Genomic DNA, 24,207 nt, shown 5'->3' with positions numbered 1-24,207 from the left:
CAGTATAATGTATCTAATCAGCTAATCATTGATTAGTAATTCAGTGGATTTTGGCATGGTCAAGAGGACTGGCTGGCTAAAGTTCAAACCACTAGAAATCTTGGATTTGATTTAAACTACTTGAATGTGACAGGTGGGGTTGAGTATTTCAAACTGCTGATGTGTTGGAAATTTCCATGTACAAACATCTCTAGGGTTTACAGAGCTGCAGTGCTTTGTACAAACATGCTTTGATGATGGCAGAGATGAAAGAAGTAATAGACAGGTTCAAACTGAGAGAAAGGCAACAGTAGAAGCCTCAAATGTTTAAGTACATGGAACATAACAGCAGAAGACTTTTTGTTTGGCTGCTGAAAGTTCCACAGTAGGTCCAGTCTGCCCCATTAGATTTATTTTATATAGGTTATTAAGCAATGCAGTTACTGGTCCCATCCACCTGAGATCAAAATTGGACTGTATGTGGATCAGGAACTGAAAGGTGTTGACAATTTTTGTCCAGTTTTTGGTGGGAAAGTGAAAATGTTCAGTCTCTCAAGCGTGTCCTGGGTCTGCCCCAGGGTCTCTTCCCTACTGGACATGCCTCAACTAGGAGCCTGATCAGATGCCTAAACTATCTCAACTAGCTCCTGTCAATATGGAGGAGCAACAGCCCTCAGCCCTCAACCATCAGCCATTAGACTGACTGATCAAACCTATTTGTGTCACATCTTTCACAAAGTTTAATGCAGGTAAAAGTGATTCTGACAAGGTGATAAGACAGAACACGTGTAACAAAACAAAGATTGAAATGAATCACAAAAGACAACATATCATAACAAATAGTGGAATAAAATTAATATCAGAAAACATGCAGCAGAGAACATGGATGGAGAAAACACTGGGCATGGTTTTCTGGCTCTGGCTCATATTTGTTAACATCATAGCATTAATTAATAATGGTATATGGACATGTTCTTATACAGCACCTTTCTACTCCAACTGAGCACTCAAAGTGCTTATACAGCACATTTGCATTCACCCATTCATCCAAACTTGTGATGAGCGATAGGACAGTGTGAAGCTTTCACTGCATCCTCAGTGCTTTATCAGCACAGCTGGTTCACAGGAAAAGCTCCATATGGAGGACAAATCATAACACGGTGGGCCTCATCTCTCACATCTGCAGCTGACAGTAGTATAAAAGCAGTTCCATCATGCAGACTGGACTTCCTGTTAAAGCCCATCATTACACTGCTCATAAGCTTTTGGCAGATCTTCAAGACAGCAACCTAACTGTAAGTGCACTTTTACATAAGCACAACGGTGCCTGCACTCACAGTGATAAATGACTGCAGCTTTCCATAGAAGGCTACAAGTCGAGGCATCTCATCAGATCTACAGATCAGCGATAAGTTGATATTAGGTTATGAGTTTATTTGACAGGCCCAGTCAAGACTGATGTGCATTGGAATGTGTTTTGTTCTGTGGGTTTAGGTGGGGTGAACGCTGCTCCTCAAACTGCTTGTTTGGATAGAAAAGTGAAAGTGGTGGTAAAAGTGAGCAGCGTGAACCAAATGCTAGCTGGGCTCCATTATATAAAGGGCCTGCATTTAAATTCAAATGAGTATATTTAAACATTTGACCTGTAATGTTTGTATTATTTCCAATTAAATACAGGGATTCAAATATTATTAAATCACTGCATTCTGTATTTCTCCACATGTTACACAGTATCACAACTTCTTTGGAAACAGCCTTGTGCAACAACATTAGAATAATCTATGTCAAGTAGACAAAAGCAGACGTCAGCAAATGAAAATGCAAATTAAGAAAGTGATGTTTTGGTAATATGAGTGAAATAAACACTGGTGTCATTTCCAAAAACAAACACTGAGATGCCAAGAAGAGTCAAAAATGGTCTGCATTGCTTCAGCTCTAATAAAGTCATTAGTGTGACTGTTCCTGAGCCGTCACACTAACGTCCAGGCATCCATGGAAAAAAGATCATTTACAAGGTTTAGCTCATGCATAAGTCAGCAGCAGTCTAGCTAGCTTGCTGGCATCTAAAAGAAGAAAACATATAGCATGCATACACAACTTTGGTCATTAAGACGTGACATTATGACCGGAATACCGGAAATCCCTTTTCAGTTTGTGGCACAGCACCGGAACAGTTGGTAAACATGGCGGCTCGTGTGAGACAGAAAGACCGGCTGAAGCAACTACAGTAAGCCTCTGCAAATTCCTCAGAACGGATGGAAAATGTAAGAAGCTGTTTGCATGAAGAGTTAAAAAACAAAAACATGTATTTGAAAAGTTCAGAAGCAAAAGCTGCTGAAGGCCACCTCCATCAAGATGTTGAGTGAATATACACCAAACAAATAATTTTGCATTAAAATTGTCTAAATGCTGTCTCTGCCTAGTCTGAATAATCGGTGTGCAGTCAAAAGCCTCTAAACTGTAGAGGAAGTAAAAGTCGTAACAAAGTTTCTGTAGGTGAACCTGATACTCTGGAATTTGTGTTTACTTTTGAAGATGTTCACTGATTAAAAATACTTTCGGTATAATTTGTTTGTCCTTTTCATATTAAGTATTAAGTATTCAGAAGTGACTTCTTTATAAAAGTTGTGGCCGTACTGTGAAGTGCTGCCATAGCTTTTATTAATCACTCTCACATATTTGAATATACACTTTGTATATTCTTTCAAAATGTTACAGCCACTCAGCTTTGCATTTATTTTATTTGGGAATCAATTTGAATTTATTAGACCTCGGTGTGTTTGGTGAGGGAACATAAACTTTCACAGCACTTTTGTTTTCAACTAAAAGTTTCCACAGCAGGGTAGTTGCTCAACCTTTCCCACCATCCTCTTATTTACTTCACCTTTATCTCCCAGCGCAGAGAACGCTGCAGAGTTAACGTGTCTGGTCTTGTTTGTTGGAGACTGAGCTTTTAGTTTTATGTTCATTATGGAGGCCTTATCACACAGTCTATAATAGCTGAATGAAAGATAAACAAAGCTGCATTTTTCTCATTTAATCACTTCAGCTCCTTTATGCAGGTTCAAGTTGAGGTCAGTATGCATGCTCGCACAGTGTGATTTATTTTTATTTATTTTTAATAACATGGTGCTTTAAGATTTGATTAATTTATTGTTCATTTAAGCTGAACAAGGAGAGCTACATGTAGCACAGAAAACCTAAAAGTTTATTCCCACATCATCTCTGGGTGGAGTTCGCTTTGGTTAATGGATGTGAGCAACAAGAATCCTTCAGCCATATTTTCTTTATAAAAGTAAACTCTCTGGCACTTAATAAACCTGATTCCCACTCCAGCTCCTTCTGACAATTTAGATTTGTGATATTTTGTAATTACAATCTGGCACAAGTCTTGTCTACTTCTTATTCTCATCTGCAACTCTACTAGAATGGATTTACATTGGTTGAAAACAAACTTTATTTTTCTTGTACTGTAATTTGGTGCAGTCTCTCAATTCAATTCAATAGCATTACATTAAATTCAGTCAGATTAAGTTCGAGCTGGAGATCCCATTTAACTTATATTTGAAAAAGTAATGGTACCACTTACTCCTCTACCCTATTTAGAAATTTATAAGATAATCTCTCCAGGGCAGCAAGTTGGTCCGGGGAGCTATACCATTGGGTAGAGAGGATGGACTCTTCCACTCCCATACTATTAACTTCCTCCACAACATGATAGCTGTCTGCACCCACTGTGAAAGAGAGGAAGGTAAATGGCGCACTGATGAAGGGTTCCCAAGAGCCTGCAGCAAAAGGATATATTCTGGCTGACTATTTTCTCTAAGATTTCATAAAGAATGACCAATATTGCTGGATTTTTGGGCACTCCCAAAGCACATGCACCAGTGTGCCAAGATAATAGCAATTTTCTAAGAGGTGGAGCTTATGGCCAACTTGGATCCACTGATGAAGCAGCATGTCAGCAGGGTGGAACGTGGAGCTGGCAGTCACATTCATTATCTGGCAAACAGAATCCAAAATGTCTGATGAACCCTATTAGTTCAAAAATAATACAAAGCATTGTGAAAGAGATCAAAGTATTTCTCCATCATTTTAGAGTGCACCCCTGATTTGAGTCTCAAGGAACAGCTCTGTCAGAGTCAGGATAGTGTCACTAGAAGACATCCCACAAGTTAAAGAGCATTTCTTGGGCTTTCTTGTTGCAGAGGAGTCAACAGGAGACTATCTCTACTCCTAAAAAGGCTAGAGGAGCTTAATATCCCCTTTAAGGACAGCAGACAATGACGATGGGACCAACATGGAGGGAAAAATAAAGGTGTTCAGGCAAAGTTTCTTCAAATGAACTTGAGAGCTTTTTTGTCCCATGTGGTGCCCACACTTTAAATCTGGTAACAGCTGATGCTGTAAAAAGGTCATAAGACACCTTTGGCTACATTCAACAAAGTGATCTTCTCTGTCTCCATCCATAGGTCAGACATCCTCCTGAAATATCTTAAAACTACTCTGAAATCATGGACAGAGACCAGATGGGAAAACAGGACAAAAAGCACTGAGGCAGTAAGGCATCAGGCTGGGCGGGTCAGAGAGGTTCTTCTGGAGGGAAACGACTGCAGCCCCTGTGGTGAGAGTTGAAGCCCAGTTTTTGGCTGAGGAGATTGGATCACTTTTGCATTTGTACAAACATATGGTATGACATTCCAGCAAGTTCCAGCATTTAAGTAAACTGATCCAATCACTCTACATGCAGCTACATGTGGCCGTCAACTTGCTGAAGAAAACCAGATTCCCCACCTGCTACAGAAACACTGGATTTTCTGATGCACACACAACTGCAAACGATGGAAACTCGTGTGGGTCAGTCAGTCTGCTTCCTCTGCCTGCAGACTCAGATTAAAGAATTTCTCTCACATGGAGCTTTGTGTCACTGCTGTTTGCTGCACTCTAATGCAGTTAGTAATAAACAGTGAAATTAGAGACACACACAAATCCACTGTTGTACTAAGACAATTTTATGAAGAAAAGTACCTCCAAGTTTTTGTTTTTGACAAAGCATAGTAATAAAGACATTTACTGAACAGATGCCTGAGAAACAATTTTAAAAAGAATTTATTCATAACTCACTGAGCACAAGGTCAAAGGGTGCTGTGGCACTGCGAAGCTTCCTGGATTTGATCATTTCTACTAAACAAATGGAAAACACACAAACCCTACAGAACAAACAGAAACATGTTTGCTAGTATAAACAAATATTTCAGTGTGACTGACAAACCTCTGAGTCTCTGTCATCACCCAGAAAGCTCCAGCAGATTAAAATATGTGCACTGTGGCTCCAGCACTCATTCAACAGAAAAGTAACAAAGCATTTTAGCCTTTAGCCTACAAGTCAAACAGGGATGTAAAAAAGGCATTCAGAGAAGAACCGTTCAAAACACAATTCATGGATTTAAAAAACAAAAACTCATCCTTTGGCTTCTGAGCAGTGGCTGATACCTGCTAATGGGACTGCAGTGAAAAGGCAAACCACAATACACACAAACAGAAACAAGCGTCCCACTAATGTGTAGCTGAAAGTCGCTTTCTTGGCTTGCTTTCACATATTAAACAAACTTATTGTCATCATCTCCTCCTCCGTACATGAGTGCCAGTTTCTTGAAACAGGGGCAGTCGTAGTCCTGGTCTCCACTGATTGATCAGTTCACAGAGCAGAGGCGTGTTGTGGAGCTGCTGAGTCGCTGTCTGCTGCCTCCAGGTTCTGAGGGAGGAGCAGAGAACACATGTTCTCATTTAATAGAAATTTTACATGATGTGTTTCAGCTACCTTACACATCCTGGAATAACAAATAACAGAAAATGATAATGAAGTTATTAAAGCACAGACATGACATACTGTAACCCATCCATCCATCTTCTGCTGCTTATCCAAGGTTGTGAGGGCAGCAATCTTAAGCAGAGAAGCCCAGACCTCTATCTCCCCAGCCATCTCCTCCAGCTCATCCAGGGGAACACCAAGGCATTCCCAGGCCAGCCAAGAGACGTAATCTCTCCAGCGTGTCCTGGGTTTACCCCGGGGCCTCCTCCTGGTAGGACATGCCTGGAACAGCTCACCCAGACAGCTCCATGAACAATCTCAGCTTGCTCCTTTTGATATGGAGGAGTAGTGGTTCTACTCTGAGTCCCTCCTAAATGACCAAACTCTAAATGGCTGCCCTGGCAAAGTCTAACACCCACAAGGAGCAAGTCAGACTTATTGGCAGCAATGAGGATCAAGCTGCTGACTGTGGTTTTACAGGAACCAAATGGCTCGTAGCAACCAGCTAAATCAGTGGTAAATGGACTGGTTCTTATACAGCGTTTTTCTACTCCGAGCAGACAAAGCACTTTTTGCCAGAAGCCTCATTCACCCAATCACCCACAAGACCCTCCATTATTAGATTAAAAAGGAAGCCCAACAATCAGCCAGCGTCCTGTGAGCCCTCGGCAACAGTAGAAACAACTTTCCTTTTTTGTGTGCAGCTTTGATTACTGCAACTAAATTACTGCAACTATCCCTCATTTACCTCTTCATCCTCTCCTCCTGTCTCTCGGTTGTAGTAATAGGTGTTGTCTGTAGATGTTGGCTTCTGCTCTCTTTTCCTCTTCCTTTCAAACAGCAGCGCTATCAGCACCAGCACTGAACACAGAGCACAAAGTTTAGAACACAGCAGCCAAACAAATCCTACTTAGTCAGTAAAAGTCCTGAAGCTCCAAATGTACCCCCCCCTCCATATCCCTGAAAATATGGGAAGCATCCTTCAATCCATTTGCGACTCACCAAGCAGCAGGATGGCTCCAAGTATTCCCAGGATAAGGGGCAGGCTGGTGCCCCCTATAGCACGATCAGTGCATGTCACTTCTGCTCCCTTACAGTCACACACTTTGGCTTTGATGGTGTTTTCCTGCTCCAGGCCATGTTTATCTCCCACTCTCAGTAACACACTGTACTCTCCACTGGGATGCTCAGTGGATAAAGTCAAGATGATGCCTGTTCCTGAAACAAGACAGCAGAAAATTTACTTTACAGCCCTGTATTGATTTATTTTTGTCATTTTGTCTAATTTTCACCAAAAGTTTAACACCTCATTAAAGCATTTTTTTTCTTGTACATATGCTGCTTTAGGGTTTTTTTCTTCTCTGGCAGCACTCACTGTCCTCTAACATGAACACCAATCACTCTAACCTCAGTGAAGAAAACTGTGTGACCTAAACTTTAATCTTTGGGATGAAATAATTCTTATATTTACAAATCAAAAGTCCAACAGGAAATATTTTTATGTCAACAGAACACAAGTGATGAATTTGAAAAATCTGGTTGGATAGCATCAGTTTATGCTCGTCTCATGTCCACAGTGTACATACTGGTTCCATTCATCCTAGCGGTCCAGTTGGCCTTCGACGAGCCCTGCAGAGACACTGAGTATGGAGCCGCAAATTCTGGTCCATCTTTATCTGTTACTGAGAGCAGCTGAGGAACTGTGTCCTTGTTACACACCTGAGGAAACACAAGGTCACAGTGAAGCTTTTCTTTATGCTGATGTGCTGTATCACATGACTGCACACTTGGTTCCACTTTTTATCTGATCCCATCCTGAAGTCGGTACAGGACGGGATCAGGATGGGATTTACAAACACACCCATTCTGCACCACAATTAGACACAAAACAGCTGCTGAGCTAGTGGGAATTACAACACCTGGATTTCACGCTGATCAATGGTGGGAGCATTGTCATTGACATCTTCCAGCTCAATGATCAGAGTACCAGTTCCTGTAGCTGGGACTGCATCTGGTCACAGAACAGACATCAGGAGAACAACATTTATTAAGAGGAAGTTTCCATCAACAAAGTGAGATCAAGTCCATATTAATGCCCACAGATCGTCTGGACTTCTCATTCTTATATAACTGACAAACTTAAAAAACAAACAAAAAAAGACAATTAAGTGCTACAATGTTATTAGCTATGACCGTCCCAGGAAAGGTCGTTAGTGTGGAATTCATTTTTTCTCAACATAAATTCCAGCACAATCATAAGTGATCAACTAAATGATATCAGTGTCTCAGTAAAATGATAGTCTGCGTCAGTCTCGCCTCCCACCTACCATTATCATATGCACCAATTCTTGCGTTGTATCTGTTGTCTATGACAAAGGGGGACTCTCTGTCCATGGATCTTCTCACTTTAATTAGGCCTGTGTCCTTGTCCACATTCAGCCAGCCTGCAGGGTCACTGATCATCTTGTACCTGTACATTGATGAGACAGTCACAGAAAGATGGTAATACTGTGCAGGCAGGATGATCACAATTAGCATGTTTCACAATGTGGCCCAGTGTGTTATTTGGTTTTGGACATGAGGACATTTCATCTCTTACTTTTTCTTCTCAGACTAAACAGCACATTAGCTGCAATTACACACAAACTGTTACAGTATTCCCACAACCTCTAAGACAGTGCTTTTTGAGACTTTATAGAATAGAATAGAATAGCTTTATTGTCATTATATGTCAAACATATAATGAAATTGCATTCCAGAACACCCATACTAGAAAACAAACAAATCAAACAATCATGGGAGATAAGTGTCTGCGGCCTTGCTGCCATCAGAGGCGCTGCAGTTTAAAAAGGTGGAAACACAGAACACAGAGGGGTAGGTGAGGAGAAAAAAAAACATCTTGTACTATCTTGTTTCAGTCTTTCCAATTATTGATGCTTCAATCTTAAAAATGATCAATCAGTCTTTATTAGTTGGCTGTGTACCACAGACCTTCAAGGTGGCTGTAATTAAACCTCTACTTAAAAAGCCATCACTGACCCAGCTGTCTTAGCTAATTATAGGCCAATCTCCAACCTTCCTTTTCTCTCAAAGACTCTTGAAAGAGTAGTTGTAAAACAGCTAACTGATCATCTGCAGAGGAACGGTTTATTTGAAGCGTTTCAGTCAGGTTTCAGAATTCATCACAGTACAGAAACAGCATTAGTGAAGGTTACAAATGATCTTCTTAGAGCCTCTGACAGTGGACTCATCTCTGTACTTGTCCTGTTGGACCTCAGTGCAGCTTTTGATACTGTTGACCATAACATTTTATTACAGAGATTAGAGCATACTATAGGTATTAAAGGTACTGCACTGCAGTGGTTTGAATCATATTTATCCCATAGACTCCAATTTGTTCATGTAAATGGGGAGTCTTCTTCACACACTAAGGTTAATTATGGAGTTCCACAGGGTTCTGTGCTAAGACCAATATATTTACACTATAAATGCTTCCCATAGGCAGTATTATTAGAAAGCATTGCACACATTTTCATTGTTATGGAGATGATACCCAGCTTTATCTGTCCATGCAGCCAGATGACACACATCAGTTAGTTAAACTGCAGGAATGTCTTAAAGACATGAAGGCCTGGATGACCTCTAATTTCCTGCTTCTAAATTCAGATAAAACTGAAGTTCTTGTACTTGGCCTGTCATGGGGCCACTGTTGTGAGTTTTGTGTTTGTCGTTTAGGTGTGTCGGTGGGCATGTATCCGTCTGGCTTTGGGTGGAGGTTACTGTCTGGGTCATCCCTCCTGCTTCAGCTCTTTGCCAGATCGTGCCACTCCACCATGGTGAAGATTGGGTTCACCTTGTTCCTTGTTTTTCACCTGCCTGTTAATCCCTGTTCTCTCTGTCTTTTTCAGTAGTCAGACACATGTGATAGTTATATCTCTGTGTCTCTGGTACTCCAGGTATGGAAAGTGGTTTCAACCGGCCTTAGCTGGAAGTCAACAGAAAGGACTCACACACTTACCTGCCTGCCCACTCTCCACCATTTCCGCCACTTCACCTCTGGTATTGCACCTGCCGCTCCAAGCCACCTCTCTTGAGTCCAACAACTCTTCACTTAAGTAAGACTGATTCTCTGCAGCCAATTCCTCAAAAATCCATTGTTGTCCATGCCACCACTAATTCCCTCTATCCACAGAACTCCCATGCACCAGCCCCACCTCCCTTTAGTTTTTCCACCCACACTTCCTAAGCACTTAAAGTATTTGAAGTGCTGTCTGAGACTGCTTTTTGGGTCCAAACCAAACATGACACTGATCTAGAAACCTCAATACAAATCTCAACATCATTGCTTCTCCACTAAAAATACCACCCACAAATTTTATATTTCTGTAAGTTTACAGTGAAATATGACCCACTTTAAGAACCTAATTTGAGACTTTATTTGCCTGTGGGAAAACTGAACCGGCCTTAGAATGTTCAAACCACTCTCTCAGGTGGTGAAAAACAGTGTGGGCCATGGAATATTTATATAGAATACATTTTGACTGATAATTTTTAGAGAGAAACTGAATCTTTGCTGTACTTGTGAGGTCAGTGGTACATGTTCTCTAGAACGTTGTTCAAACGAGGCATTTTCTCCCAGTGTGACTTACGAGACTGTCTGCTTGCGTGCAGTATCAGGGTCTGAAGCGGTGTACTGCACCACATCTTGGTTCTCAGCAAGGTCCTCTGGTTTCACCACAAGCTTCTCCTTTGGATCAAAGACTGGAGCTTCATTCACGTCCTTCACGCTCACCACCACTGTGGCCGTGGAAGTGGTGACTGGAAAAGCAAAAGGAACCTCATTCTCCACTGTAACCAACAGACTGTGCTTGCTGCTCCTCTCAAAGTCCAGCTCCTGGTTGGAAGGAAGAAAGGAAACACACACACACACACACAACACACACACACACACACACACACACACACACACACACACACACACACACACACACACACACACACACACCATAAGTTTTTATTGAATTGCAACTAATCAGAGAAAATGCCTCCATCAAATGCAGCAAATATCCATTGATAATATTGGGAGATGTTCAGCATCAATGAATTCCTGTTTTTCTTCCCACCTTGGCAGTAGAAATGATTCCTTCCTGTTTGTTAGGTCCTGTTTTGACTGTGAAAAGTCCTTCAGGATCACCACTGATGATCTTGAACACGTCATTCCAGGCTGCAGACTGGGGTTCATCATCATCTGTTACTGACATCTTAACAACCACAACATCCTTTTTGTTTTCTTCCACCGTTGCATTATACTGTGAGAAAATAAGAGATGGGTTAAAGCATGGAAATTAAAAAAAGTCTCCTTACTGGGAATGAAGAGAATAATCCTTGTTTTGTAGTCTGTGTCATCATATTCAGTTCATTACTTACTGCACATTTGTGGAACTGCATTAAAAAAAAGTTCATTCACCAAACATGCTTCAAATTTGCTTTTTAAATGTATCAGAACATTTTACATGTGCTGTTAAACACTCACCATTCCCTGTACAACACAGACACACACTAAGAAAGCTTGGTTGCCTGCTGGAGGGTAGCTGTACTATTTAGTGGTTCAAGATATTATTTTTTTGTTACAAGAAACAAAACCACAACTAGTAATGGCAACAATCAGCCAGAGGGGGCAGCAGTGTAAACTGCACATAAGAATCTGAATAAGAATTTTCTTATTCAGGAAATCCAACATTTAATGAGTGTGAAAGAAAACCCCAAGAATGTGAAACAGCCACCCATCATTCAGCAACTGCAAACACACCACATCATGAAACGTATCAGCAGCCTACCATTAGTTACTTAGCATCGTTGCTCATTACAGTTTCTTTGCTGGTTGTTTTGACACATTCAGAATCATTCAAACTTTTGCCAGTGTCATGAATTTCCAGCTAATTTAGTATGCACATAAAATTAATATTTTCATGATCACAGTTTCATATTTCTCCAAAGTACCACAGTGCTCACATTCTATTTCAGCCCTAGGACTCAAACCAGAGCACCATGATACAATTTCGTTTCAATTTTATTTATATAGCACCAAATCACAACAAACAGTCCTCAAGGCGCTTTGTATTGTGGGTAAAGACCCTACTATAATACAGAGAACACCCAACAGTCAAAACGACCCCCTATGAGCAGCACTTGGTGACAGTGGGAAGGAAAAACTCCCTTTTAACAGGAAGAAACCTCCAGACCCAGGCTCAGGGAGGGGGGGTCATCTGCTGGGGGGGTGCAGAGATTAAAAATAATTAATGATTAAATGCAGAGTGGAGTATAAACAAAGTAAATAAAGTGAATCAAAAGAAACAGTACATTATGAGAAGCCCTCAGCAGACTAGGCCTATAGCAGCAAAACTAAGTGATGGTTCAGGGTCACCTGATCCAGCCCTAACTATAAGCTTGATCAAAAAGGAAAGTTTTAAGCCTCCATCCATCCATCCATCCATTCTGCTTATCCTGTTCAGGGTCATGGGGGGGGGCTGGAGCCTATCCCAGTTGATATGGGGTTCACCCTGTATAGGTCACCAGCCTGTTGCAGGACCAACACAGAGAGACAGACAACATCCACACTCACATTCACACCTATGGGCAATTTAGAGTTTCCAAATAACCTAACCCCAGTAAGTAAGTAAGTTTTAAGCCTAATCTTAAAAATAGAGAGGGTGTCTGTCTCCTGAATCCAAGCTGGGAGCTGGTTCCACAAAAGAGGGGGGGGTGGGGGGGGGGGGGGGGGGTGGGGTGGGGGGTGGGGGGCACTGAAAGCTGAAGGCTCTGCTCCCATTCTACTCTTAGGTATCCTAGGAACCACAAGTAAGCCAGCAGTCTGAGAGAGAAGTGCTCTGTTGGGGTGATATGGTACTATGAGGTCTTTGAGATAAGATGGGGCCTGATTATTCAAGACCTTGTATGTAAGGAGAAGGATTTAAATTCTATTCTAGATTTAACAGGGAGCCAATGAAGAGAAGCCAATATGGGAGAAATCTGCTTCTCTTTCTAGTCCCTGTCAGTACTCTAGCTGCAGCATTTTGGATCAGCTGAAGGCTTTTCAGGGAGCTTTTAGGACAGCCTGATAATAATGAATTACAATAGTCCAGCCTAGAAGTAATAAATGCATGAATTAGCTTTTCAGCATCACTCTGAGAAAGGATGTTTCTAATTTTAGAAATATTGCACAAATGCAAAAAGCGGTCCTACATATTTGTTTAATATGTGCATTGAAGGACATATCCTGGTCAAAAATGACTCCAAGATTTCTCACAGTGTTACTGGAGGCCAAAGTAATACCATCCAGAGTAAGTATCTGGTTAGACACCATGTTTCTAAGATTTGTGGGGCCGAGTACAAGAATTTCAGTTTTATCTGAATTTAGAAGCATATTTACTTTCACCTGGTTCTTTGGTATTGTAATGTACTAGGAAGTATTAAAACTATGGAACCCCACAAGGGACATGGGAGGAAAAAAAATGATTTACTTTTGCGAGATCTCGTAAAACTTTTTAATTTTAGGCCGTGTGCTTCCACATTACTCTTGATACGGCAGGATCAGTGAGAGACTGCAGCAAAAGTCGCCTTTATTTTATAATTCGGCGGTTCCTGTTGGCTGTAACCAAAACTGTACAGGCATGAAGGAATGAGCATCGTTGCTCATTATAGTTTCTTTGCTGGCTGTTTGTGAGTGCAACATTAATAAGCCAGTTAGATGCAGACTGAATGTGTTCTGCTTTAACAGAGTGTAAAGGCAGCAGTTAAACAGGAAGTTTCCAGTTACAAGTTCTTCAAACTTACAGACAGCTGAGTGAAGACCGGAGCGTTGTCATTGCTGTCCGTCACCGTGAGGATTACTTTTGTTTGTCCACTTAAGCCTTCTCCCTTCATATCTGCTGCTTCTACTGTCAGAGTGTATTGGGGTGTTTCTGTTAAGAGACAGGGACTGTTAGGGGAGTTCAACTCATCAACAGGAAGAAACATTGACAACAATTTACACACCTCTAACACACAGCTTTCAAAATGACTGAAGCTCTTCATCTATGAAGGCCTGGCTTTCTGCTGAAAGGCTGAAGTTAAACTCATTGAATATTTTTTGCTTAAGACCAATGCATGTATACATGATGCCATTAACAAATGACTTGGCCAAACTTTATAAATATAGTGTATTTCTTGACCAGTTGGCAGGAGGCTGCTAGCTGTTGCTCAGTGTATTCAGTCACCAAGAAGTCTACAATGCTGCTCTGAACAACTTGCAATTGTTTCGATCACCAGCAGGTTGCCGTGGTCACCCGTAGTTTACTTGGAAGCCGCTGACTTGCCAGCAAAAATTCATCAAGCGGCGATGAAGCTGTGAAAGGTGTGATCAAAACCAGGAATAGAGCTCTCAACGCTGATTGGAAGAAGCTTGTGCCAAAGAACTGGGACCAACCAATGAGAGAAGGCGAAGTCTAAACCTCGGCTCTCTCCATCTGTTTGAACTGATAGGACTTGTAGATGGAGGTAGTATAAAGTGTTGAGTTTAGCCTAGGAAATTCACTCTTCTCGAGGAGGGGTCACAGCCCTCTTGTTTATGGTCTGGGATTTCCTGAACCGAGGGAGCCCACGTGCATGAAAAAATCTTCTGATTCTTTAATATATTAAATATTTTAAATGTGAACTTAAGTGATTTAAATGTTTTCCTTCACAAAAAAAGAACATCTATCAAGACCATCAGTCTGTAAAGTAAAAGTTTAGCCTCGTGAAACATGTTGTTTCAGCATTAAAGCGACACTGAAGGCAAATCTGTTCCATTTCCAGTTTGCGTCACACCTTTTCAAGTTTCACCATGTAAAAAAATTAATAAATAATCAAATCACAAGGATTTTTATGGTGCAGCACCCTCTTTGGGATCAATTTCAAGCAGTGACAACAGCAACCTCCAGCAGCCATTCACCAACTAGTCAGGTACACATTTTCCCCCGGATTAGCAACCAGAGGTTGCCAGGAGAGAGGGGTGGGGTGGGGGAGAAAAGTTACTGTAAGACACCTCAAAACTTCATGGTTTCAGGTTGGTTGGTACATTTTTTCTGCACAAACCACAAATCTATATCCCCAATTTATTGCATTATAAAATCATTTAAGCACTTGGGTGTAAAAGGAAACTCATGTGTTAAATATGTTTAACAAGGCTCACCTCTCTGTTGAGTCCAGTAACAGCGACTCTGATGGTTCCACTGATTGGGTTGATATCAAACATGTGTTTATTGGGCAGTTGTGGATCCTGGGTCAGAATACGGTAACGAATATCTGAGTTGTCAGTATTTGGCTCATCCAAATCTATGGCCTCAACTGTGAGCACCTCAAACCCTGGAGGAGGAGGAATTCAGAAATGGGAGCATAAGTTTCTAAAGATCATCACAATGCTTCATTTAAGAGATTTAGAAAATTAAAATGGACTCAACAGTGCAAAAAGCCTTCTAATTTCTTTCCAGCTGTTCCCTGGTGCTTTTTGCGTCATTTTGTCTTTCTATAATTTTCTTAATAATTCGGACAGCATGGTGGCGTGGTGGTTAGCGCTGTTGACTCACAGCAAGAAGGCCCGAGTTTGAATCCACCTTTCTGTGTGGCGTTTGCATGTTCTCCCCATGTTTGAGCGGGTTTTCTTTGGGTACTCCAGTTTTCTCCAACAGTCCAAAGACATGAAGTTATTGGGGAAGGTTCATTGGTGATCATAAATTGACCATGTTTGTCTGTCTCTCTGTGCAGGAGCACAGCTATATACTTTCTGAGGCGTATGCAGACTCATTTTTGTGTGAAAAACTTGTTGCATCATTCCCAAGAAGACTCATGGCTGTACTAGCACAAAAGGGTGTTTCTACTCAATACTGAGCAAAGGGTCTGAATACTTAAGACCATGTGATATTTCAGATTTTCTTTTTAATACATTTGCAAAAATGTCTACATTTCTTTTTTCTGTCAAGGTGGGGTGCTGAGTGTACATTACTGAGAAATTAAATGAACTTTTTTTATTTTAGCAAACAGCTGCAATGAAAAAAAGAGTGAAAAATTTAAAGTGGTCTGAATACTTTTGTACCCACTGCATACCCACTGTCTCTGTGTTAGCGACAGACTGGTGATGTGTACAGGGTCATGATTGACTGACTGACTGACAGACAGATTCCCAAGAGGAAATTCAAAGCAGCATTACACATAAACACAATAAAAGCTATGAAACCCTCATATATAATGTATACACATAATACTCCAACACTCATTAATAGAAACTGTACAATGTACAGTGAGAGCAATTTCATTATAGGTATCTGAAACCTCTTTATCGAGACGGGGATGAGTCATTATATAAAGTTATTGCAGTGGGCGGGAATGATTTCCTGTAGCGGCCCTTAGTGCAGCAAAGCTATAAAAGCCTCTTACTGAACACACTCCTCTGTTTTCTCAGTAGATCATGCAAAGGGTGCATTGTGTTATCCATTATTTTTATCAATTTGTGTAGCATTCTTTTCTCCACAGTTGTCTCCAAGGGCTCTAGAGCAATTTCAAGAACTGATCCGGCATTCCTTAAGAGTTTGTTTAATCTCTTTAGGTCTTTGGCTCTGATACCACTTCCCCAACAGACGGCTGCAAAGAAAATTGCGCTTTCAACAAGAGACTTGTAGAAGACGTGTAACATCTTGTTGCACACACCAAAGGTCCTAAGCTTCCTCAAAAAGTAGAGTCTACTCTGTCCCTTCCTGTATACAGCTTCCGTGTGACATCTCCAGTCCAGTCTGTTGTCCAAGTGAACTCCCAAGTATTTGTAAATTATTTGCATATTATTAAATATTAAGTATGTATTTTAAGAGTCTGTCCCAGCTGCCTCTTGCCCTGTGACAGCTGGGTTGGGCTCCACCCTGCCTAGGATGTGCAGGGAAAAGGGTGGATTGTTGGGATGGATACAGGAGAAGATGCAGAGGGAGACCTGCACAGGTGAGTTGACAGTACATCACTGCATCACACAGCAGGAAACCCTGCACAGCAACATCCTTAATACACAATGCGTCATAAGCACCGTAACACAGACAGTGAACTTTATAAGAGGCAAAGGTTTAAATCAGTTTCAGTCTTTCCGGAGAAAATCGCTATACAGGAACAAAATTAAAACTAAAAGAATTGAATGGAGATTTCAATAAGGTTGCTTGTTAAATATGTCAACAAATGTAACTAAATCCTCTATACATACCGACGGCAGAGGCCTCAGGAACCTCTCCTTTGTACTGAGTGATAAACTGAGGTTTGTTGTCGTTTTGATCAATCACATTGACTATAATCTCCATGGGCTCCTCAGCGACTCCTTCTCCATCTCCCACAGCATGTGCTTCAAACTGCACAGAAGGTTTTAATACAGAAAGTTTCAGATTCACCTGTAAACTGATTGAATCTCTACCCCTCAATCTACACAATTCAAACAAAGCAAAAGTTGAGTGTCTTGTAAAACTGTAGAAATAAGAGTGAAGCAACTTCTTGACAGCACATTTTTTGTTGATTTAGATGCTGTGAGGTGTCAGTTACTGCACTGTATTGTTTCTGACTCTCAAAAGGGTGATTTCTGTTCTTTTTTTTATTAAACAAAACATTTTTAAAGTTTAACAAACTTAGCACCAATTGAGGAGTCTCAATACGTCTATAAACTGAATATTTCAGAATGAAACCTGTAACAAATGTATGAAGTGTATCAAGAACCTGTTTTATTTCACAGAATCAACTGAATCAATTTTAACACGATGCTGGAATATAAGATGCTTAAGAAAACTCTTCAAAAATGACTCAACATGCAAGAACAATAACTATAATTTGCAAAACATCTGGACAAAGAGGGATACTTACTGTGTACCTGGCTGTTTCCTCTCTGTCGAGTGGCTTTGTGACATACAGATTGCCGGTGTTTCTGTCGATGGTGAAACAATTAACAGGAGGCAGATTAACTCCTGGGACAGTGATGCTGTAATAGATCTTCTTGGTTTTATCTTCATTAGAACGAATCTGGAAAAAACACATCAGGACTGAGTTAAACCACTCTCACTGTCTACAGTAACAGTTACACAGCAGTAAAGGGGCTGTGCACATTAATCTCAGAAATTCAAGAGATTCCTGTTTATCCTGATATTCAGATCAGAATGATTCAGTTGTCTTGTGATGTCAGATGAACAAGATTGCAAGATTCTCTAAATATTTTTTCTTCATTTTCTAAAGCTAGCATTATTCATTGTAACAAATGAGACTTAGTGTTATTACAAACTAATTCAATTTGGTTTAATTTATATAGTGTCAATTCACAACAGTTGCTCATGATGCTGCATAAAGACTACAATATTAGAGAGAAAACCCCAACAATCAGCTGATCCCCTATGATGAAGTACGTAGGGACAGTGGGAAAGTAAAACTCCCTTTGAACAGGAAGAAACTTCCAGCAGAACTGGGTAAAGGAATATTTCAAATAAGTAAATATTATGACTAAACACCATCTGCCTTGCTGCTTCTTTCTTTTTTTAAAAAAATCAATTGTCAAGTTATTTATTTATTTTTATTATGTTAGCAGCTGATGTCTTGTTCTCATTATTGCAAACAAACTTTAGATTTGTTTGAAAAGAAAGTATTAACTTTCTAATGTCATGGTCCCAGGTGTAGGACCAGGACCAATTTTCAGTTTCTGTTTTGTCTTTCTCTGCTTCATGGTTTGGTGAGTTTTTGGAGTTTCTGATTTCCTCATTGGCTTTGTTTGTTTCTCCTGGCCTTCTTAGTCAGAGATCCAAGTTCTGGTCTTGGGTATAGTTATTTGCATTTGAATCCTGTGTTTCTCATATTCAGTCTTCTGCTTAGCCCCGCCTTTAGTCTGTCTCATGTATTTATCTTCTGCCTCTGCATCAAGTTTATGTGTCTTAGTCCTGGTTTCTGTCTGTCATGTTTATCCATTTGCTGTTTTACTTTAGCTTTAATCTTGTCTGCTTGTATTCAGTTTTGTTTCCTCTGTCCTGTTATTTCTATTCTGTTCAGCTGTGCTCCCTGGTGTGTCCTATGAGACATCCGAGAGAACGGAAAACTCTGGAGGTTCAATAGTAAAAACTTAAGGGAAAAAACAGAGGAAACAACATAGACACATCCTGTGCAAAACAACCCCAAACATTTAAAATACAGTTCAGTCTCAAATTTGTCACACGTTGATTTATATTCCCTCTTACCTGAGCTACTTTTAGGGGATAGGGTCCTCTGTGATTCTCAGTAACACTGAGTGGAGGAATAAACCCAGTCTCTCTTCCTCCTCCTCAGCCCTCCACCAGACTTGGGGAAGTGCAGAACAGGCACTTGTGGATCAGTCTGGGAAAACATGCAGACATTTCATCAGCCAAAGCTTGGAGTGAAGATCACTCAGAAACTGACAAACTGCAGTGAGGAGCACAAGCCTTATAGGGCATCTTAGAACTGTCATTTAATGCAAATACAGATGCCATTTGTGCAAAGGCTCATCAGCGTATATATGTGTATCAAAAACTTTATGGAAATTTTTTATTCTTGTTTTATTGTATCTGTTTTAACGTTTTTTATTCTGTTGGTTTGGTTCACTGAGCCTCGAGAACAAAGGGAGGTTAGATAACTTTGTGAAACTGTGTAGCAAAGTGGCAGGTATGAGGCTTACTGATCCTGCTCTGCTGTACAGGGTTAGAGCGACACAAAAGGCCGCGAGGATTCAGAGTGATAGCACTCACCCCCTGTTTTCAAAGTATCCGTTATTGCCTTCAGGGAGGAGTACACTCTGCTACCACTGCAGAACAAACAGATTTGATTTCTCATTTATTCCCACCATTAACTTTTTGAATTCTTTAGAAGATTTTGTGTCCCTGGTTGTATGTTTGATTGTTGACTGATTTGTTGATTTATTTGTTTTGCCGTTGGCTGCAAAACAAATTGCCCTGGGGGGTAATAAAGTATATTGATTGATTAATTCTAAATGCCTCTTATGGCTCTGAGACTGTCCAGAGTTGCTCCACCTTTAACCTATGACAGCTGTTCATAGTGATTCAAAGTGGTTCCTGTCATCATCTGATTTAGCAATCAAGTTCAAATGAACAGTTTCCTACATGGAACAGTTTGTGTAATATATATAATTTTTTTTCTTGGGGCCTCAGAGAAAATCTGACATGCCACCCCAGCCATGCAGCATGAACAAGCAGGAAACTCGAAAAACAAAAAAACAAAAAAACAAACAAACAATAAAAAATTATGCTGTCTGCTACAGGCTGGGGTATCTGTCAGTTGATAGTGTTTTAATACATCATTGGCCCTCTTTTTTTTTTTTTTTGGAGTGTGTGTGTGTGTGTATGTGTGTGTGCTCATGCTTGCATGTCCCTGTACATATACGTGTCCGTGTTCATGCTCTTGCGAAGGCATGCATGTGCACCCTTCCAAATTTAACGCAGTGATCCCAACTAATAAAATTTTTTATTTTCTTCCCCTTTACAAAAAAAAAAGAAAGAAAGAAAGATTATAATAAACATGAATGAAAACACCTCAGTGACAATCTGCATCCAGACCCCCTAAACAAGGACAAAGAGTATGAGAATCCAAATCAGTCAGTGTCGTGAGTCCAAACATCACAACACAGGATGGCAACAAGAACCCAAGTGTCAGCAACCGGCATTAAAGGCCAAGAAGCAGTGGAAACCCCCGTGCCAGGGCAGAAACATGCAGGAATGTCTACATCAGTGTCTAAGGGTCTTTACACAGCCAACAGAGGCCGAGAGCGCAACCCAGTCCCACCCTGGCGGCACAGGCACCCAGAAAAGGAGCCCAAAGCACCGCATGAGCCGAGGGACAGTGAAACCGACCAAGAACCCAGGAGGCACAGCACCCAGGACAATCCGGACGCCCAGACTCAGCCCCAGCAGCACAGGACAATACAGGACGCCCCCCAAGCCCCCCACACCCACCGCCCCCGCCACCCCCCGGCAGAGCAAAGGGCGCCCACCCCGCCCCAGAGAGCGAGGCACAGGGGCAGGGCATCAGGCCCGCAGGGCAGACGACAAGCCTGCATCACACGAGCACACGCGGCAGAGGGGGAGGGGAGCAGATAAATGGAGAGATTGTGGAGCAGGGGAGGGAAAGAGGAGGAGCCGCATCGCCCAGCCAGCAAGACCTATATACCCCAACCCATCTCCCAGCCGCCCCCAAACAGTTTGTGTAATATTACTGACAACAGATATCAAACTGAAAGCAGCAGGATCCATTTATGTGGGACCACAAATACATTTCAGATTACATCTTTTTCTCTCTTCACCTCAGAGCTTCATCAAATCAAATGAAATTCTGACTCATGATACTTATAAGAACTCCTCCCACACCGAGTTTTTGCTTCGGCCACTGCCCGAGCTGTATTCCGCTTGGCCTTCCAGTACCTGTCAGCTGCCTCCGGAGTCCCACAGGGTAACCAAGCCTGATAAGACTCCTCTTCAGCTTGATGGCTCCCTTCACCTCTGATGACCACCATCTGGTTTGGGAATTACCACCATGACAGGCTCCAACCAACTTGCAGCTACAGCTCTGAGCAGCAGCCTCAACAATGGAGGTGTGGAACATGGTCCATTTGGACTCAATGTACTCAGCCTCCCTCGGAAAACTGTCGAAGGTCTGCTGGAAGTGGAAATTGAAGATCTCGCAGACTGGGGCTTCTGCCAGGCATTCCCTCATGACACTTTTAGATGTCCAGCTTCCTCCCCCGCCACCTGATCCAACTCACCACTAAGTGGTGATCAGTTGACCGCTCAGCTTCTCTCTTCACCCGAGTGTCCAGAACATATGGCCACAGATCTGGTGATACGATTATAAAATCGATCATCAACCTGCGACCTAGGGTGTCCCAGTGCCATGTGCACTTATGGACATCCTTATGTTCAGACATGGTGTTCATTATGGACAAATCTGTGGTTTGCACAGAAGTCCAATAACAAAACACCATTCTGGTTCAGATCAGGCAGGCCATTGCCCCCAATCACACCCCTCCATTGTTATTGCCCAACTGAGTGCTGAAGTCCCGCAGCAGGATGATGGAGTCACAGATGGAGCACCCTCGAGCACCCCACCCAGCAACTCCAAAAAGGGTGGGTACTCTGAACCTTCATTCAGTGCATAAGCGCAAACAACAGTCAGGACCCGTTCCCCGGCCCGAAGGCGCAGGGAAGCAACCCTCTCATCTACCAGTGAAAACTCCGACGTACAAGCAGCAAGCTGGGGGGATACAACCCACCCCAGCTCGCTGCCTCTCACCAGGGCAACTCCAGACTGGAACAGAGTCCAGCCCTTCTACAGGAAACTGGTTCCAGAGCCTAAACCATGTGCTGAGGTGAGCCCCAGTAGAATAGAATAGAATAGAACTTTATTGTCATTATACATACAACGAAATTAATCATTATACATACAAATGAATTCCGTTCAGAACAGCCATCCAAGATGACAGACAAGACTAATATGGGAGATGGTGTCTGCAGCCGCTGCCACTGAGGGCGCCACCAGCGCAATCATTCCAGGAAGAATGAAACAGACACACAGTAGGGTGGTTAGGTAAAAAAAAAAATTCATCTGGTACTGGGCTCGTATTGAGCACCATACCAGGGTCCAAAAAAACACCTTTAGCAACGCATTTCGCACATTTAAAGCCGGGATAGCAATATGGTTGGGTAGAGAGGGCAGGAGGAGAGAGGCGCAGATGGAGATGAGAGGGTCAGGGTATTATGGTGCCAGATCCCAGCTCCCAGCCAAGACAGTTTGTTGATAATGATGGATGTTTGTCAGTGGCCGTGGTACGCCAGATTCAGCTCACACAAATCACAGAGAGGACTGTGGGGAGGAGCATCTGTCACACATTGTCCAGGAGCCTCAAGGCAGCCTCAAGGCCAGCTAGGGAGCTGAATTCCTGATAATGCAGATGTTGTTTTGGGACAGGCTGCTTATTATTTTTCAACAGCCTTCAGTTCACTGGGGACCCACTCAGTAAGTCCAATAATCCAAATTGTGCAGTTACCGTCCTCGTTGTGCAGAACTGAACTTTATCTCCAGATCTAATCCCTTTCACCTGTGAGCACGTTCTCAGCAGGACTAAGCATCCAGCTTGCAGTTCAGGTCCAACAGGCTCTGAGTCTGAGTCTGCACTGCTCTGCACAGCCCATCCAGTTGTGCAGTCTCGCCAGATTTCCTTAATTTCCCGGTAGATCAGGTATCCTCCAAGCCCAGACAGAAGAGATCCCGTTACCAAAAAGCCGAATATGTATACGTCTTCCATGTCCTCAACCGCCAGCGCTGAGAGACACACAGGTCTCCACGTGCTCCATGAATCAAAGACGTATCCAACGGGGTCTGTTCCACTCGGACACGCGGGCTCCCCTTTCCCCGATCTCATAGTGGAGAAAATCAATCAATCAATATCTAGCTGGTATCTCTCAACCTCACACACTAGCTCAGGCTCCTTCCCCAGCAGAGAGGTGATATTCCATGTCCCAGTCTCAATAGCTGGGAATCGGTCCACCAGGGCCTCCGCCCTTGGCCAATGCTCGAGACACACTGCACCCAACTCCTAAGATGCCTCCTGCTGGTGGTAGACCTACAGGAGGGCAGGCCCCTGAGTTCAGTGAGGTGATGGAAAAAGACTTTCGGACGGCATCGAAGCAATTCTGGCAAACCATCAGGCGGCTCAGGAGGGTAAAGTGATGCTCTATTCACACGGTCAGTGCAGATGGATTGCTGCTGACTTCAACTGAGGGTATTCTCAGGTGGCGGAAGGAATACTTCGAGCACCCTCCTAATCCCACTGACACGGCTTCTGTTGTGGAAGCAGAGTCTGGGATGAGGGGGATGACTTGCCCATCACTGGGGTTGAGGTCACTGAGGTGGTTAAACAACTCCTTGGTGGCAGGGCCCCTGTGGTGGATGATATTCGCCCTGAGTTCCCAAAGGCTCTGGATGCTGTTGGGCTGTCTTGGTTGACACACCTCTGCAACATCACGTGGAGATCTGGGGCAGTGCCACTGGGTTGGTAGATCAGGGTGGTGGTCCCCATCTTCAAAAAGGGAAACCAGAAGGTGTGCTCCAACTTTCGGGGGATCGCACTCCTCAGCCTCCCTGGTAAGGTCTATACCGGGGTGCTGGAAAGGAGGGTCTGTCAGTTAGTCAAACCTCGGATTCAAGAGGAACAAAGTGGTTTTCATCCTGGTTGTGAAACGCTGGACCAGCTCTTTATCCTCTTGTGGGTGTTCGAGTGTGTGTGGGAGTTTGCCCAGCAAGTCTACGTGAGCTTTGTGGACTTGGAGGCATTTGACCATGTCCCTCAGGGTATCCTGTGGGAGGTCCTGTGGGAGTAT

General features: G+C 42.4%; 1 pseudogene; it reads right to left on the bottom strand.

Moving 5' to 3' along the window:
• Positions 1–5,091: 5,091 nt before the first annotated feature.
• The window catches only part of LOC115777352 (cadherin-1-like), a 29,218-nt pseudogene continuing 10,102 nt past the window's right edge, over positions 5,092–24,207 (bottom strand).

Source organism: Archocentrus centrarchus, unplaced genomic scaffold, assembly GCF_007364275.1.
Source record: "Archocentrus centrarchus isolate MPI-CPG fArcCen1 unplaced genomic scaffold, fArcCen1 scaffold_50_ctg1, whole genome shotgun sequence".
NCBI classification, from domain to species: domain Eukaryota; kingdom Metazoa; phylum Chordata; class Actinopteri; order Cichliformes; family Cichlidae; genus Archocentrus; species Archocentrus centrarchus.
Note: the sequence above shows the minus strand (reverse complement) of the source record. Positions and strands in the feature narration are given on the sequence as shown.